The sequence below is a fragment of the Neovison vison genome, chromosome 13 (assembly GCF_020171115.1).
Source record: "Neovison vison isolate M4711 chromosome 13, ASM_NN_V1, whole genome shotgun sequence".
Taxonomy (NCBI): Eukaryota; Metazoa; Chordata; class Mammalia; order Carnivora; family Mustelidae; genus Neogale; species Neogale vison.
Genome location: NC_058103.1, coordinates 125,099,190 through 125,115,666, shown reverse-complemented (window position 1 = coordinate 125,115,666; position 16,477 = coordinate 125,099,190). Strand labels below are relative to the sequence as shown.

General features: G+C 66.1%; 10 non-coding genes across 10 annotated transcripts; all 10 read right to left on the bottom strand.

Annotated features, from left to right (window-relative positions):
• Positions 1-357: 357 nt before the first annotated feature.
• Positions 358-438, bottom strand: LOC122895050. The gene has a single exon (XR_006382035.1). It is a non-coding gene; the product is annotated as a small nucleolar RNA SNORD115 (small nucleolar RNA).
• Positions 439-2,024: 1,586 nt separating this feature from the next.
• On the bottom strand, positions 2,025-2,105 carry LOC122895093. The gene has a single exon (XR_006382075.1). It is a non-coding gene; the product is annotated as a small nucleolar RNA SNORD115 (small nucleolar RNA).
• A 1,578-nt stretch (positions 2,106-3,683) lies between these two features.
• Positions 3,684-3,764, bottom strand: LOC122895049. The gene has a single exon (XR_006382034.1). It is a non-coding gene; the product is annotated as a small nucleolar RNA SNORD115 (small nucleolar RNA).
• Positions 3,765-5,349: 1,585 nt separating this feature from the next.
• LOC122895108 lies at positions 5,350-5,430 on the bottom strand. The gene has a single exon (XR_006382091.1). It is a non-coding gene; the product is annotated as a small nucleolar RNA SNORD115 (small nucleolar RNA).
• Positions 5,431-7,008: 1,578 nt separating this feature from the next.
• LOC122895048 lies at positions 7,009-7,089 on the bottom strand. Its single transcript, XR_006382033.1, has one exon. It is a non-coding gene; the product is annotated as a small nucleolar RNA SNORD115 (small nucleolar RNA).
• Positions 7,090-8,674: 1,585 nt separating this feature from the next.
• On the bottom strand, positions 8,675-8,755 carry LOC122895047. The gene has a single exon (XR_006382032.1). It is a non-coding gene; the product is annotated as a small nucleolar RNA SNORD115 (small nucleolar RNA).
• Positions 8,756-10,335: 1,580 nt separating this feature from the next.
• On the bottom strand, positions 10,336-10,416 carry LOC122895043. Its single transcript, XR_006382031.1, has one exon. It is a non-coding gene; the product is annotated as a small nucleolar RNA SNORD115 (small nucleolar RNA).
• Positions 10,417-12,002: 1,586 nt separating this feature from the next.
• On the bottom strand, positions 12,003-12,083 carry LOC122895092. The gene has a single exon (XR_006382074.1). It is a non-coding gene; the product is annotated as a small nucleolar RNA SNORD115 (small nucleolar RNA).
• A 1,578-nt stretch (positions 12,084-13,661) lies between these two features.
• LOC122895042 lies at positions 13,662-13,742 on the bottom strand. The gene has a single exon (XR_006382030.1). It is a non-coding gene; the product is annotated as a small nucleolar RNA SNORD115 (small nucleolar RNA).
• Positions 13,743-15,327: 1,585 nt separating this feature from the next.
• LOC122895107 lies at positions 15,328-15,408 on the bottom strand. The gene has a single exon (XR_006382090.1). It is a non-coding gene; the product is annotated as a small nucleolar RNA SNORD115 (small nucleolar RNA).
• Between the last annotated feature and the right edge of the window lie 1,069 nt (positions 15,409-16,477).

Genomic DNA, 16,477 nt, shown 5'->3' with positions numbered 1-16,477 from the left:
TGGGGCCTCGCGGACTGTGCCCATGGCGCCTGCCATCTCCCGCCAGGCCCAGAGTCTCCCACTCACCTGTCTTGGGCAACGCTGCGCCTACCACCTGGCGCCCAAGGCACGCTGCAAGACACAAGGAGACAAGGGTTCGTGAGGCATGGCTCCCGAGGAGCTGTCCTCGGAGGGGGATTCGGTCTCTAGGCCGGTGGCCTGCCTCAACACCTCGAGGGGCCCCCGACGTGCACGGGCGGTCCAGGGCAGGAGCAGGGATCCCCGAGGGATCCTTGGCCTCAAGCTCCCAACTGCAGCGCCCCTCCAGGGTCCCGAGGCTCCGGGGGATGCTGAGATCCCGCCACAGACGCCTGCATTGGGCCTCAGCGTAATCCTATTGAGCATGATTTTTAGGTCATCATCGCTCTTCGAGACCATATGAGTTCTCATCATTGACCCAAGCAAGTTGGTGGCGATGCGTGCGGTCCCGTCGCACCCAGACCCCGCTTACCGGGGCCGCGTGCCGGACTGCGCCATGCGCCGGGGTCCTGAGACATTGGACCTGTGGGCAGGGCTGGGCCAGGCAAGACGAGCTGGTGCGGGCGATCTCCTCGATGGTGGATGGGCTTCTGAGGAGACACGGAGAGACCAGCTGTCCAAACGCCCCGGTCTGGGGCCCCGGCCAGACGGCCGAGGGCTACCTTTCCCAAAGACCTGGCCGGTGGGGGCCGGGCATATGGCCGACCCACGCACGGCTGATGTGCGCACAGACGGAGCAGGGCCCAGGGTGCCAGCTGCCCTTACCTGGGCATCCCCAAACAAGGGAGATCGAGGCCCCTGGGCGAGCCCAGCCGTCGGCAGAACGGCACGTGAGCATGGCACGGAGCACAGGGTTTCGACGGGTCCCCGCTGTCTCCCGTGGACGTGAGCTGAGGGGGGCGGTCAGGGACTGTGGTCCGGGACGCCGCCCACCCACACCTGGTCCTACCTGGGAGCCAAGGATCGGAGCCCCTACCCTGGAAGCCCAAGGTGGCTCGGGCCCAGGGCTGCCCCAGGGCTGAGCACTGAATGCCAGGTCACTGTCCACCACGACGGCCAGGCACACCGCCCACTGGCCGCCCCGGGCGAGGGTCCGGACTCTCGCCGTGCAGCGCCGCTTCGTCAGGACCCATCCCAGGTGCTTGAGAGTCTCAGGGGAGAGGCTCCGACGCAATGGCTGATAGGGCCTGGAACTCGCAGATCCTACCCCTCGGCCCAGTGGTACCTGGCTGTCTGGCGAGCACAAGGAATCCTCCTGCGCTCTTCGGAAGCAGCCTGGCGGGGTCTCCAGCCCCTTGGGCGTCTGCGCTGGGGCACCGGAGCTCAGGCCTCGTCAGCCCGCCGAAACATGCCAAGTCCCGGGCCTCGAGCAGCACCCAGTGGCTGAAGGACACAGAAGCTTCTGAGACCACGGGTCTCACGTGCCCTACATTCCTGGGCCCACGGGACACGCCCGGATGGGTCAGGAGGCCTCAGGGGCACCTGGGCATATGGCGGCCACTCAGCAATTTCCAGGACTTGCCAGCCACACGGCCCCACGTTCGCGTTCTCTGCACCTGGGATGGCTCAAGGGCACCCGCTCACGGGGAGGTCAACGACGTCTGCACAACGAGGACAGCCACCCCAAGCCCAGGGCCTGCTGCAGAGTCACTGCTGGGCTACCCGCTTCCCAAGGCGTCTCGGGCCTCCCTCCAAGCCCAGAGGCTTCCGCTCACCTATGTTGCTTGTCGACGCACCGAGAACCTTGCCAGCCAGGCCCGCCGAAGGACACGAGGGGATGAGGAGGGCCAAGCCATGGCTCCCGGGGAGCTGTCCTGGGAAGAGGATTGGGACGGTGGGCAAGCATGAGTGCCGGAACAGCCCCGTGGGCACCCGCAGGTGCGCCTACGTTCCGGGCCCAACGCAGAGACGCTCGAGAGTTCCTTCTCCTCTAGCGCCCAGCTGCAGCGAGCCCTCAATGCCCCGAGGGTCTGCGGGATGCTGATCTCCGCACGGTCCTCTGCACTGGGTCTCAGCGTAATCCTATTGAGCATGATTTTTAGGTCATCATCGCTCTTCGAGACCATATGAGTTCTCATCATTGACCCAAGCGAGCCGGGGGCGACGCGTGAGTCCCGGCACACTCACAACGCGCTTACCTAGGGAGCGATCGGGGCAGGCCCATGCCCCGGCGATCTGAGACACGGGCCCTTTGGGCGGGGCTAGGAGAAGCAAGACTTGGTCGTCAAGGCGAGATCCTCCCTTGGGAAGCGGTTTCTAAGGACAGAGGGGAGGCGATATATCAGAGGGACCTGCTCCGTTGCATGTGCCCCATGCGGCCACGATGGGTGACGCCCGAAGCCCTGGCCGCTGCTGGCCAGGCGTGTGGATGAAGGACCCAAGGCTCGGCGCCGCAAGCAAGGAACAGGGCCCTGGGAGGCCGCTGTCCATCCCTGGGCCTCCAGAAAGATTGGATATCAGGGCCCCTGTGGGAGCCACCCCTTGCTGAGAAAGGCCCCAGGACGTGGCCGGGAAAGCTGGGTTATCGATGCCTAACACCTCGATGCCTACCGGGGCCCCAAGCCAACGGTGGCGGCCCCAGAACGTACGGCCAGGAAGACGCCGACCCCAGATTGGCCAGGCTGTCGTCCATGCATCCGGGCGCTGGCACTCGAAGCCAACGTTCGCCCCCATGCCCAGATGGTATAGGTCTGGAGTGGGAGTCGCGGGTGACGGTCTCCCAACAGCGCAAGGCAGGAGACCACTGCCCTGCCCTGCAACGGGGTCCTGAGTCTCCCCGCGTGGCGGCCCCTCCTCTTGGGCCTGGGAGAACAGGCTCTCGCCCAGTGCCCGCTGGGGCCTGGGGCTCGCCCATTCTTGCCCAAGGCCAGCCAAACCATGCTCAATCGTCAGCCCAAGGAAACAGGGAGGGCTGTACTTCAGCAGCCTCCCAGGCTCCCAACGTCCTTGGGATTCTGGTTCATAGGGCAGGAGCTCTGCCCTCTCCAGCCCCAGGCAACATGCGCTGGGGTTGCCTCGAGCAACCACCACTGGCTCAGGGGGACAGAAGCCCCTGACGCCAAGGGTCCTCCGACCCGTCTCCTCGCGGGCCCACAGGACACAAAGGGAGGTCCAAGGAGGCCTCAGGGACACGCCGATCGATGGCGGCATCCCCCCGGGATCCAGTCGTGCCAGTCACGCGGCCCTAAGTTCACATTCCCTGACCTGGGATGGCTCAAGGGAGCCTGTTCACGGGCAAGCCAACGCGGTGTGGACAACGGGTGCCCCCACCCTTAGCACAGCGGTGGAGCCAGTGCCCATGCCGTGACTGGGGCCTCGCGGACTGTGCCCATGGCGCCTGCCATCTCCCGCCAGGCCCAGAGTCTCCCACTCACCTGTCTTGGGCAACGCTGCGCCTACCACCTGGCGCCCAAGGCACGCTGCAAGACACAAGGAGACAAGGGTTCGTGAGGCATGGCTCCCGAGGAGCTGTCCTCGGAGGGGGATTCTGTCTCTAGGCCGGTGGCCTGCCTCAACACCTCGAGGGGCCCGCGTCGTGCACGGGCGGTCCAGGGCAGGAGCAGGGATCCCCGAGGGATCCTTGGCCTCAAGCTCCCAACTGCAGCGCCCCTCCAGGGTCCCGAGGCTCCGGGGGATGCTGAGATCCCGCCAGAGACGCCTGCATTGGGCCTCAGCGTAATCCTATTGAGCATGATTTTTAGGTCATCATCGCTCTTCGAGACCATATGAGTTCTCATCATTGACCCAAGCAAGTTGGTGGCGATGCGTGCGGTCCCGTCGCACCCAGACCCCGCTTACCGGGGCCGCGTGCCGGACTGCGCCATGCGCCGGGGTCCTGAGACATTGGACCTGTGGGCAGGGCTGGGCCAGGCAAGACGAGCTGGTGCGGGCGATCTCCTCGATGGTGGATGGGCTTCTGAGGAGAGACGGAGAGACCAGCTGTCCAAACGCCCCGGTCTGGGGCCCCGGCCAGACGGCCGAGGGCTACCTTTCCCAAAGACCTGGCCGGTGTTGGCCGGGCATATGGCCGACCCACGCACGGCTGATGTGCGCACAGACGGAGCAGGGCCCAGGGTGCCAGCTGCCCTTACCTGGGCATCCCCAAACAAGGGAGATCGAGGCCCCTGGGCGAGCCCAGCCGTCGGCACAACGGCACGTGAGCATGGCACGGAGCACAGGGTTTCGACGGGTCCCCGCTGTCTCCCGTGGACGTGAGCTGAGGGGGGCGGTCAGGGACTGTGGGCCGGGACGCCGCCCACCCACACCTGGTCCTACCTGGGAGCCAAGGATCGGAGCCCCTACCCTGGAAGCCCAAGGTGGCTCGGGCCCAGGGCTGCCCCAGGGCCGAGCACTGAATGCCAGGTCACTGTCCACCACGACGGCCAGGCACACCGCCCACTGGCGCCCCGGGCGAGGGTCCGGACTCTCGCCGTGCAGCGCCGCTTCGTCAGGACCCATCCCAGGTGCTTGAGAGTCTCAGCGGAGAGGCTCCGACGCAATGGCTGATAGGGCCTGGAACTCGCAGATCCTACCCCTAGGCCCAGTGGTACCTGGCTGTCTGGCGAGCACAAGGAATCCTCCTGCGATCTTCGGAAGCAGCCTGGCGGGGTCTCCAGCGCCTTGGGCGTGTGCGCTGGGGCACCGGAGCTCAGGCCTCGTCAGCCCGCCGAAACATGCCAAGTCCCGGGCCTCGAGCAGCACCCAGTGGCTGAAGGACACAGAAGCTTCTGAGACCACGGGTCTCACGTGCCCTACGTTCCTGGGCCCACGGGACACGCCCGGATGGGTCAGGAGGCCTCAGGGGCACCTGGGCCTATGGCGGCCACTCCGCGCTTTCCAGGACTTGCCAGCCACCCGGCCCCACGTTCGCGTTCCCTGCACCTGGGATGGCTCAAGGGCACCCGCTCACGGGGAGGTCAACGACGTCTGGACAACGAGGACAGCCACCCCAAGCCCAGGGCCTGCTGCAGAGTCACTGCTGGGCTACCCGCTTCCCAAGGCGTCTCGGGCCTCCCTCCAAGCCCAGAAGCTTCCGCTCACCTATGTTGCTTGTCGACGCACCGAGAACCTTGCCAGCCAGGCCCGCCGAAGGACACGAGGGGACGAGGAGGGCCAAGCCATGGCTCCCGGGGAGCTGTCCTGGGAAGAGGATTGGGACGGTGGGCAAGCATGAGTGCCGGAACAGCCCCGTGGGCACCCGCAGGTGCGCCTACGTTCCGAGCCCAACGCAGAGACGCTCGAGAGTTCCTTCTCCTCTAGCGCCCAGCTGCAGCGAGCCCTCAATGCCCCGAGGGTCTGCGGGATGCTGATCCCCGCACGGTCCTCTGCACTGGGCCTCAGCGTAATCCTATTGAGCATGATTTTTAGGTCATCATAGCTCTTCGAGACCATATGAGTTCTCATCATTGACCCAAGCGAGCCGGGGGCGACGCGTGAGTCCCGGCACACTCACAACGCGCTTACCTAGGGAGCGATCGGGGCAGGCCCATGCCCCGGCGATCTGAGACACGGGCCCTTTGGGCGGGGCTAGGAGAAGCAAGACTTGGTCGTCAAGGCGAGATCCTCCCTTGGGAAGGGGTTTCTAAGGACAGAGGGGAGGCGATATATCAGAGGGACCTGCTCCGTGGCACGTGCCCCATGCAGCCACGATGGGTCACGCCCGAAGCCCTGGCCGCTGCTGGCCAGGCGTGTGGATGAAGGACCCAAGGCTCGGCGCCGCAAGCAAGGAACAGGGCCCTGGGAGGCCGCTGTCCATCCCTGGGCCTCCAGAAAGAGTGGATATCAGGGCCCCTGTGGGAGCCACCCCTTGCTGAGAAAGGCCCCAGGACGTGGCCGGGAAAGCTGGGTTATCGATGCCTAACACCTCGATGCCTACCGGGGCCCCAAGCCAACGGGGGCGGCCCCAGAACGTACGGCCAGGAAGACGCCGACCCCAGATTGGCCAGGCTGTCGTCCATGCATCCGGGCGCTGGCACTCGAAGCCAACGTTCGCCCCCATGCCCAGATGGTAAAGGTCTGGAGTGGGAGTCGCGGGTCACGGTCTCCCAACAGCGCAAGGCAGGAGACCACTGCCCTGCCCTGCAACGGGGTCCTGAGTCTCCCCGCGTGGCGGCCCCTCCTCTTGGGCCTGGGAGGACAGGCTCTCGCCCAGTGCCCGCTGGGGCCTGGGGCTCGCCCATTCTTGCCCAAGGCCAGCCAAACCATGCTCAATCGTCAGCCCAAGGAAACAGGGAGGGCTGTAGATCAGCAGCCTCCCAGGCTCCCAACGTCCTTGGGATTCTGGTTCATAGGGCAGGATCTCTGCCCTCTCCAGCCCCAGGCAACATGCGCTGGGGTTGCCTCGAGCAACCACCACTGGCTCAGGGGGACAGAAGCCCCTGACGCCAAGGGTCCTCCGACCCGTCTCCTCGCGGGCCCACAGGACACAAAGGGAGGTCCAAGGAGGCCTCAGGGACACGCCGATCGATGGCGGCATCCCCCCGGGATCCAGTCTTGCCAGTCACGCGGCCCAACGTTCACATTCCCTGACCTGGGATGGCTCAAGGGAGCCTGTTCACGGGCAAGCCAACGCGGTGTGGACAACGGGGGCCCCCACCCCTAGCACAGCGGTGGAGCCAGTGCCCATGCCGTGACTGGGGCCTCGCGGACTGTGCCCATGGCGCTTGCCATCTCCCGCCAGTCCCAGAGTCTCCCACTCACCTGTCTTGGGCAACGCTGCGCCTACCACCTGGCGCCCAAGGCACGCTGCAAGACACAAGGAGACAAGGGTTCGTGAGGCATGGCTCCCGAGGAGCTGTCCTCGGAGGGGGATTCGGTCTCTAGTCCGGTCGCCTGCCTCAACACCTCGAGGGGCCCCCGACGTGCACGGGCGGTCCAGGGCAGGAGCAGGGATCCCCGAGGGATCCTTGGCCTCAAGCTCCCAACTGCAGCGCCCCTCCAGGGTCACGAGGCTCCGGGGGATGCTGAGATCCCGCCACAGAAGCCTGCATTGGGCCTCAGCGTAATCCTATTGAGCATGATTTTTAGGTCATCATCGCTCTTCGAGACCATATGAGTTCTCATCATTGACCCAAGCAAGTTGGTGGCGATGCGTGCGGTCCCGTCGCACCCAGACCCCGCTTACCGGGGCCGCGTGCCGGACTGCGCCATGCGCCGGGGTCCTGAGACATTGGACCTGTGGGCAGGGCTGGGCCAGGCAAGACGAGATGGTGCGGGCGATCTCCTCGATGGTGGATGGGCTTCTGAGGAGACACGGAGAGACCAGCTGTCCAAACGCCCCGGTCTGGGGCCCCGGCCAGACGGCCGAGGGCTACCTTTCCCTAAGACCTGGCCGGTGGCGGCCGGGCATATGGCCGACCCACGCACGGCTGATGTGCGCACAGACGGAGCAGGGCCCAGGGTGCCAGCTGCCCTTACCTGGGCATCCCCAAACAAGGGAGATCGAGGCCCCTGGGCGAGCCCAGCCGTCGGCACAACGGCACGTGAGCATGGCACGGAGCACAGGGTTTCGACGGGTCCCCGCCTTCTCCCGAGGACGTGAGCTGAGGGGGGCGGTCAGGGACTGTGGGCCGGGACGCCACCCACCCACAACTGGTCCCACCTGGGTGCCAAGGATTGAGCCCCTACCCTGGAAGCCCAAGGTCGCTCGGGCCCAGGGCTGCCCCAGGGCCGAGCACTGAATGCCAGGTCACTGTCCACCACGACGGCCAGGCATACCGCCCACTGGCCGCCCCGGGCGAGGGTCCGGACTCTCGCCGTGCAGCGCCGCTTCGTCAGGACCCATCCCAGGTGCTTGAGAGTCTCAGGGGAGAGGCTCCGACGCAATGGCTGATAGGGCCTGGAACTCGCAGATCCTACCCCTAGGCCCAGTGGTACCTGGCTGTCTGGCGAGCACAAGGAATCCTCCTGCGCTCTTCGGAAGCAGCCTGGCGGGGTCTCCAGCACCTTGGGCGTGTGCGCTGGGGCACCGGAGCTCAGGCCTCGTCAGCCCGCCGAAACATGCCAAGTCCCGGGCCTCGAGCAGCACCCAGTGGCTGAAGGACACAGAAGCTTCTGAGACCACAGGTCTCACGTGCCCTACGTTCCTGGGCCCACGGGACACGCCCGGATGGGTCAGGAGTCCTCAGGGGCACCTGGGCCTATGGCGGCCACTCCGCGCTTTCCAGGACTTGCCAGCCACCCGGCCCCACGTTCGCGTTCCCTGCACCTGGGATGGCTCAAGGGCACCCGCTCACGGGGAGGTCAACGACGTCTGCACTACGAGGACCGCCACCCCAAGCCCAGGGCCTGCTGCAGAGTCACTGCTGGGCTACCCGCTTCCCAAGGCGTCTCGGGCCTCCCTCCAAGCCCAGAGGCTTCCGCTCACCTATGTTGCTTGTCGACGCACCGAGAACCTTGCCAGCCAGGCCCGCCGAAGGACACGAGGGGACGAGGAGGGCCAAGCCATGGCTCCCGGGGAGCTGTCCTGGGAAGAGGATTGGGACGGTGGGCAAGCATGAGTGCCGGAACAGCCCCGTGGGCACCCGCAGGTGCGCCTACGTTCCGGGCCCAACGCAGAGACGCTCGAGAGTTCCTTCTCCTCTAGCGCCCAGCTGCAGCGAGCCCTCAATGCCCCGAGGGTCTGCGGGATGCTGATCCCCGCACGGTCCTCTGCACTGGGCCTCAGCGTAATCCTATTGAGCATGATTTTTAGGTCATCATCGCTCTTCGAGACCATATGAGTTCTCATCATTGACCCAAGCGAGCCGGGGGCGACGCGTGAGGTCCCTGCCCACCCACAACGCGCTTACCGAGGGAGCGATCGGGGCAGGCCCATGCCCCGGCGATCTGAGACACGGGCCCTTTGGGCGGGGCTGGGAGAAACAAGACTTGGTCGTCAAGGCGAGATCCTCCCTTGGGAAGGGGCTTCTAAGGACAGAGGGAGAGGCCGTCTATCAGAGGGGCCTGCTCCTTGGCACGTGCCCCATGCGGCCACGATGGGTCACGCCCAAAGCCCTGGCCGCTGCTGGCCAGGCGTGTGGATGAAGGACCCAAGGCTCGGCGCCGCAAGCAAGGAACAGGGCCCTGGGAGGCCGCTGTCCATCCCTGGGCCTCCAGAAAGAGTGGATATCAGGGCCCCTGTGGGAGCCACCCCTCGCTGAGAAAGGGCCCAGGACGTGGCCGGGATCGCTGGGTTATCGATGCCTAACACCTCGATGCCTACCGGGGCCCCAAGACAACGGGGGCGGCCCCAGAACGTACGGCCAGGAAGACGCCGACCCCAGATTGGCCCGGCTGTCGACCATGCATCCGGGCACTGGCACTCGCAGCCAACGTTCGCCCCCATGCCCAGATGGTAAAGGTCTGGAGTGGGAGTCGTGGGTGACGGTCTCCCAACAGCGCAAGGCAGGAGACCACTGCCCTGCCCTGCAACGGGGTCCTGAGTCTCCCCGCGTGGCGGCCCCTCCTCTTGGGCCTGGGAGGACAGGCTCTCGCCCAGTGCCCGCTGGGGCCTGGGGCTCGCCCATTCTTGCCCAAGGCCAGCCAAACCATGCTCAATCGTCAGCCCAAGGAAACAGGGAGGGCTGTACTTCAGCAGCCTCCCAGGCTCCCCACGTCCTTGGGAGTCTGGTTCATAGGGTAGGAGCTCTGCCCTCTCTAGCCCCAAGCAACATGCGCTGGGGTTGCCTCGAGCAATCACCACTGGCTCAGGGGGACAGAAGCCCCTGACGCCAAGGGTCCTCCGACCCGTCTCCTCGCGGGCCCACAGGACACAAAGGGAGGTCCAAGGAGGCCTCAGGGGCACGCCGATCGATGGCGGCATCCCCCCGGAATCCAGTCGTGCCAGTCACGTGGCCCAACGTTCACATTCCCTGACCTGGGATGGCTCAAGGGAGCCTGTTCACGGGCAAGCCAACGCGGTGTGGACATCGGGGGCCCCCACCCCTAGCACAGCGGTGGAGCCAGTGCCCCTGCCGTGACTGGGGCCTCGCGGACTGTGCCCATGGCGCCTGCCATCTCCCGCCAGGCCCAGAGTCTCCCACTCACCTGTCTTGGGCAACGCTGCGCCTACCACCTGGCGCCCAAGGCACGCTGCAAGACACAAGGAGACAAGGGTTCGTGAGGCATGGCTCCCGAGGAGCTGTCCTCGGAGGGGGATTCGGTCTCTAGGCCGGTGGCCTGCCTCAACACCTCGAGGGGCCCCCGACGTGCACGGGCGGTCCAGGGCAGGAGCAGGGATCCCCGAGGGATCCTTGGCCTCAAGCTCCCAACTGCAGCGCCCCTCCAGGGTCCCGAGGCTCCGGGGGATGCTGAGATCCCGCCACAGACGCCTGCATTGGGCCTCAGCGTAATCCTATTGAGCATGATTTTTAGGTCATCATCGCTCTTCGAGACCATATGAGTTCTCATCATTGACCCAAGCAAGTTGGTGGCGATGCGTGCGGTCCCGTCGCACCCAGACCCCGCTTACCGGGGCCGCGTGCCGGACTGCGCCATGCGCCGGGGTCCTGAGACATTGGACCTGTGGGCAGGGCTGGGCCAGGCAAGACGAGCTGGTGCGGGCGATCTCCTCGATGGTGGATGGGCTTCTGAGGAGACACGGAGAGACCAGCTGTCCAAACGCCCCGGTCTGGGGCCCCGGCCAGACGGCCGAGGGCTACCTTTCCCAAAGACCTGGCCGGTGGGGGCCGGGCATATGGCCGACCCACGCACGGCTGATGTGCGCACAGACGGAGCAGGGCCCAGGGTGCCAGCTGCCCTTACCTGGGCATCCCCAAACAAGGGAGATCGAGGCCCCTGGGCGAGCCCAGCCGTCGGCAGAACGGCACGTGAGCATGGCACGGAGCACAGGGTTTCGACGGGTCCCCGCTGTCTCCCGTGGACGTGAGCTGAGGGGGGCGGTCAGGGACTGTGGTCCGGGACGCCGCCCACCCACACCTGGTCCTACCTGGGAGCCAAGGATCGGAGCCCCTACCCTGGAAGCCCAAGGTGGCTCGGGCCCAGGGCTGCCCCAGGGCTGAGCACTGAATGCCAGGTCACTGTCCACCACGACGGCCAGGCACACCGCCCACTGGCCGCCCCGGGCGAGGGTCCGGACTCTCGCCGTGCAGCGCCGCTTCGTCAGGACCCATCCCAGGTGCTTGAGAGTCTCAGGGGAGAGGCTCCGACGCAATGGCTGATAGGGCCTGGAACTCGCAGATCCTACCCCTCGGCCCAGTGGTACCTGGCTGTCTGGCGAGCACAAGGAATCCTCCTGCGCTCTTCGGAAGCAGCCTGGCGGGGTCTCCAGCCCCTTGGGCGTCTGCGCTGGGGCACCGGAGCTCAGGCCTCGTCAGCCCGCCGAAACATGCCAAGTCCCGGGCCTCGAGCAGCACCCAGTGGCTGAAGGACACAGAAGCTTCTGAGACCACGGGTCTCACGTGCCCTACATTCCTGGGCCCACGGGACACGCCCGGATGGGTCAGGAGGCCTCAGGGGCACCTGGGCATATGGCGGCCACTCAGCAATTTCCAGGACTTGCCAGCCACACGGCCCCACGTTCGCGTTCTCTGCACCTGGGATGGCTCAAGGGCACCCGCTCACGGGGAGGTCAACGACGTCTGCACAACGAGGACAGCCACCCCAAGCCCAGGGCCTGCTGCAGAGTCACTGCTGGGCTACCCGCTTCCCAAGGCGTCTCGGGCCTCCCTCCAAGCCCAGAGGCTTCCGCTCACCTATGTTGCTTGTCGACGCACCGAGAACCTTGCCAGCCAGGCCCGCCGAAGGACACGAGGGGATGAGGAGGGCCAAGCCATGGCTCCCGGGGAGCTGTCCTGGGAAGAGGATTGGGACGGTGGGCAAGCATGAGTGCCGGAACAGCCCCGTGGGCACCCGCAGGTGCGCCTACGTTCCGGGCCCAACGCAGAGACGCTCGAGAGTTCCTTCTCCTCTAGCGCCCAGCTGCAGCGAGCCCTCAATGCCCCGAGGGTCTGCGGGATGCTGATCTCCGCACGGTCCTCTGCACTGGGTCTCAGCGTAATCCTATTGAGCATGATTTTTAGGTCATCATCGCTCTTCGAGACCATATGAGTTCTCATCATTGACCCAAGCGAGCCGGGGGCGACGCGTGAGTCCCGGCACACTCACAACGCGCTTACCTAGGGAGCGATCGGGGCAGGCCCATGCCCCGGCGATCTGAGACACGGGCCCTTTGGGCGGGGCTAGGAGAAGCAAGACTTGGTCGTCAAGGCGAGATCCTCCCTTGGGAAGCGGTTTCTAAGGACAGAGGGGAGGCGATATATCAGAGGGACCTGCTCCGTTGCATGTGCCCCATGCGGCCACGATGGGTGACGCCCGAAGCCCTGGCCGCTGCTGGCCAGGCGTGTGGATGAAGGACCCAAGGCTCGGCGCCGCAAGCAAGGAACAGGGCCCTGGGAGGCCGCTGTCCATCCCTGGGCCTCCAGAAAGATTGGATATCAGGGCCCCTGTGGGAGCCACCCCTTGCTGAGAAAGGCCCCAGGACGTGGCCGGGAAAGCTGGGTTATCGATGCCTAACACCTCGATGCCTACCGGGGCCCCAAGCCAACGGTGGCGGCCCCAGAACGTACGGCCAGGAAGACGCCGACCCCAGATTGGCCAGGCTGTCGTCCATGCATCCGGGCGCTGGCACTCGAAGCCAACGTTCGCCCCCATGCCCAGATGGTATAGGTCTGGAGTGGGAGTCGCGGGTGACGGTCTCCCAACAGCGCAAGGCAGGAGACCACTGCCCTGCCCTGCAACGGGGTCCTGAGTCTCCCCGCGTGGCGGCCCCTCCTCTTGGGCCTGGGAGAACAGGCTCTCGCCCAGTGCCCGCTGGGGCCTGGGGCTCGCCCATTCTTGCCCAAGGCCAGCCAAACCATGCTCAATCGTCAGCCCAAGGAAACAGGGAGGGCTGTACTTCAGCAGCCTCCCAGGCTCCCAACGTCCTTGGGATTCTGGTTCATAGGGCAGGAGCTCTGCCCTCTCCAGCCCCAGGCAACATGCGCTGGGGTTGCCTCGAGCAACCACCACTGGCTCAGGGGGACAGAAGCCCCTGACGCCAAGGGTCCTCCGACCCGTCTCCTCGCGGGCCCACAGGACACAAAGGGAGGTCCAAGGAGGCCTCAGGGACACGCCGATCGATGGCGGCATCCCCCCGGGATCCAGTCGTGCCAGTCACGCGGCCCTAAGTTCACATTCCCTGACCTGGGATGGCTCAAGGGAGCCTGTTCACGGGCAAGCCAACGCGGTGTGGACAACGGGTGCCCCCACCCTTAGCACAGCGGTGGAGCCAGTGCCCATGCCGTGACTGGGGCCTCGCGGACTGTGCCCATGGCGCCTGCCATCTCCCGCCAGGCCCAGAGTCTCCCACTCACCTGTCTTGGGCAACGCTGCGCCTACCACCTGGCGCCCAAGGCACGCTGCAAGACACAAGGAGACAAGGGTTCGTGAGGCATGGCTCCCGAGGAGCTGTCCTCGGAGGGGGATTCTGTCTCTAGGCCGGTGGCCTGCCTCAACACCTCGAGGGGCCCGCGTCGTGCACGGGCGGTCCAGGGCAGGAGCAGGGATCCCCGAGGGATCCTTGGCCTCAAGCTCCCAACTGCAGCGCCCCTCCAGGGTCCCGAGGCTCCGGGGGATGCTGAGATCCCGCCAGAGACGCCTGCATTGGGCCTCAGCGTAATCCTATTGAGCATGATTTTTAGGTCATCATCGCTCTTCGAGACCATATGAGTTCTCATCATTGACCCAAGCAAGTTGGTGGCGATGCGTGCGGTCCCGTCGCACCCAGACCCCGCTTACCGGGGCCGCGTGCCGGACTGCGCCATGCGCCGGGGTCCTGAGACATTGGACCTGTGGGCAGGGCTGGGCCAGGCAAGACGAGCTGGTGCGGGCGATCTCCTCGATGGTGGATGGGCTTCTGAGGAGAGACGGAGAGACCAGCTGTCCAAACGCCCCGGTCTGGGGCCCCGGCCAGACGGCCGAGGGCTACCTTTCCCAAAGACCTGGCCGGTGTTGGCCGGGCATATGGCCGACCCACGCACGGCTGATGTGCGCACAGACGGAGCAGGGCCCAGGGTGCCAGCTGCCCTTACCTGGGCATCCCCAAACAAGGGAGATCGAGGCCCCTGGGCGAGCCCAGCCGTCGGCACAACGGCACGTGAGCATGGCACGGAGCACAGGGTTTCGACGGGTCCCCGCTGTCTCCCGTGGACGTGAGCTGAGGGGGGCGGTCAGGGACTGTGGGCCGGGACGCCGCCCACCCACACCTGGTCCTACCTGGGAGCCAAGGATCGGAGCCCCTACCCTGGAAGCCCAAGGTGGCTCGGGCCCAGGGCTGCCCCAGGGCCGAGCACTGAATGCCAGGTCACTGTCCACCACGACGGCCAGGCACACCGCCCACTGGCGCCCCGGGCGAGGGTCCGGACTCTCGCCGTGCAGCGCCGCTTCGTCAGGACCCATCCCAGGTGCTTGAGAGTCTCAGCGGAGAGGCTCCGACGCAATGGCTGATAGGGCCTGGAACTCGCAGATCCTACCCCTAGGCCCAGTGGTACCTGGCTGTCTGGCGAGCACAAGGAATCCTCCTGCGATCTTCGGAAGCAGCCTGGCGGGGTCTCCAGCGCCTTGGGCGTGTGCGCTGGGGCACCGGAGCTCAGGCCTCGTCAGCCCGCCGAAACATGCCAAGTCCCGGGCCTCGAGCAGCACCCAGTGGCTGAAGGACACAGAAGCTTCTGAGACCACGGGTCTCACGTGCCCTACGTTCCTGGGCCCACGGGACACGCCCGGATGGGTCAGGAGGCCTCAGGGGCACCTGGGCCTATGGCGGCCACTCCGCGCTTTCCAGGACTTGCCAGCCACCCGGCCCCACGTTCGCGTTCCCTGCACCTGGGATGGCTCAAGGGCACCCGCTCACGGGGAGGTCAACGACGTCTGGACAACGAGGACAGCCACCCCAAGCCCAGGGCCTGCTGCAGAGTCACTGCTGGGCTACCCGCTTCCCAAGGCGTCTCGGGCCTCCCTCCAAGCCCAGAAGCTTCCGCTCACCTATGTTGCTTGTCGACGCACCGAGAACCTTGCCAGCCAGGCCCGCCGAAGGACACGAGGGGACGAGGAGGGCCAAGCCATGGCTCCCGGGGAGCTGTCCTGGGAAGAGGATTGGGACGGTGGGCAAGCATGAGTGCCGGAACAGCCCCGTGGGCACCCGCAGGTGCGCCTACGTTCCGAGCCCAACGCAGAGACGCTCGAGAGTTCCTTCTCCTCTAGCGCCCAGCTGCAGCGAGCCCTCAATGCCCCGAGGGTCTGCGGGATGCTGATCCCCGCACGGTCCTCTGCACTGGGCCTCAGCGTAATCCTATTGAGCATGATTTTTAGGTCATCATAGCTCTTCGAGACCATATGAGTTCTCATCATTGACCCAAGCGAGCCGGGGGCGACGCGTGAGTCCCGGCACACTCACAACGCGCTTACCTAGGGAGCGATCGGGGCAGGCCCATGCCCCGGCGATCTGAGACACGGGCCCTTTGGGCGGGGCTAGGAGAAGCAAGACTTGGTCGTCAAGGCGAGATCCTCCCTTGGGAAGGGGTTTCTAAGGACAGAGGGGAGGCGATATATCAGAGGGACCTGCTCCGTGGCACGTGCCCCATGCAGCCACGATGGGTCACGCCCGAAGCCCTGGCCGCTGCTGGCCAGGCGTGTGGATGAAGGACCCAAGGCTCGGCGCCGCAAGCAAGGAACAGGGCCCTGGGAGGCCGCTGTCCATCCCTGGGCCTCCAGAAAGAGTGGATATCAGGGCCCCTGTGGGAGCCACCCCTTGCTGAGAAAGGCCCCAGGACGTGGCCGGGAAAGCTGGGTTATCGATGCCTAACACCTCGATGCCTACCGGGGCCCCAAGCCAACGGGGGCGGCCCCAGAACGTACGGCCAGGAAGACGCCGACCCCAGATTGGCCAGGCTGTCGTCCATGCATCCGGGCGCTGGCACTCGAAGCCAACGTTCGCCCCCATGCCCAGATGGTAAAGGTCTGGAGTGGGAGTCGCGGGTCACGGTCTCCCAACAGCGCAAGGCAGGAGACCACTGCCCTGCCCTGCAACGGGGTCCTGAGTCTCCCCGCGTGGCGGCCCCTCCTCTTGGGCCTGGGAGGACAGGCTCTCGCCCAGTGCCCGCTGGGGCCTGGGGCTCGCCCATTCTTGCCCAAGGCCAGCCAAACCATGCTCAATCGTCAGCCCAAGGAAACAGGGAGGGCTGTAGATCAGCAGCCTCCCAGGCTCCCAACGTCCTTGGGATTCTGGTTCATAGGGCAGGATCTCTGCCCTCTCCAGCCCCAGGCAACATGCGCTGGGGTTGCCTCGAGCAACCACCACTGGCTCAGGGGGACAGAAGCCCCTGACGCCAAGGGTCCTCCGACCCGTCTCCTCGCGGGCCCACAGGACACAAAGGGAGGTCCAAGGAGGCCTCAGGGACACGCCGATCGATGGCGGCATCCCCCC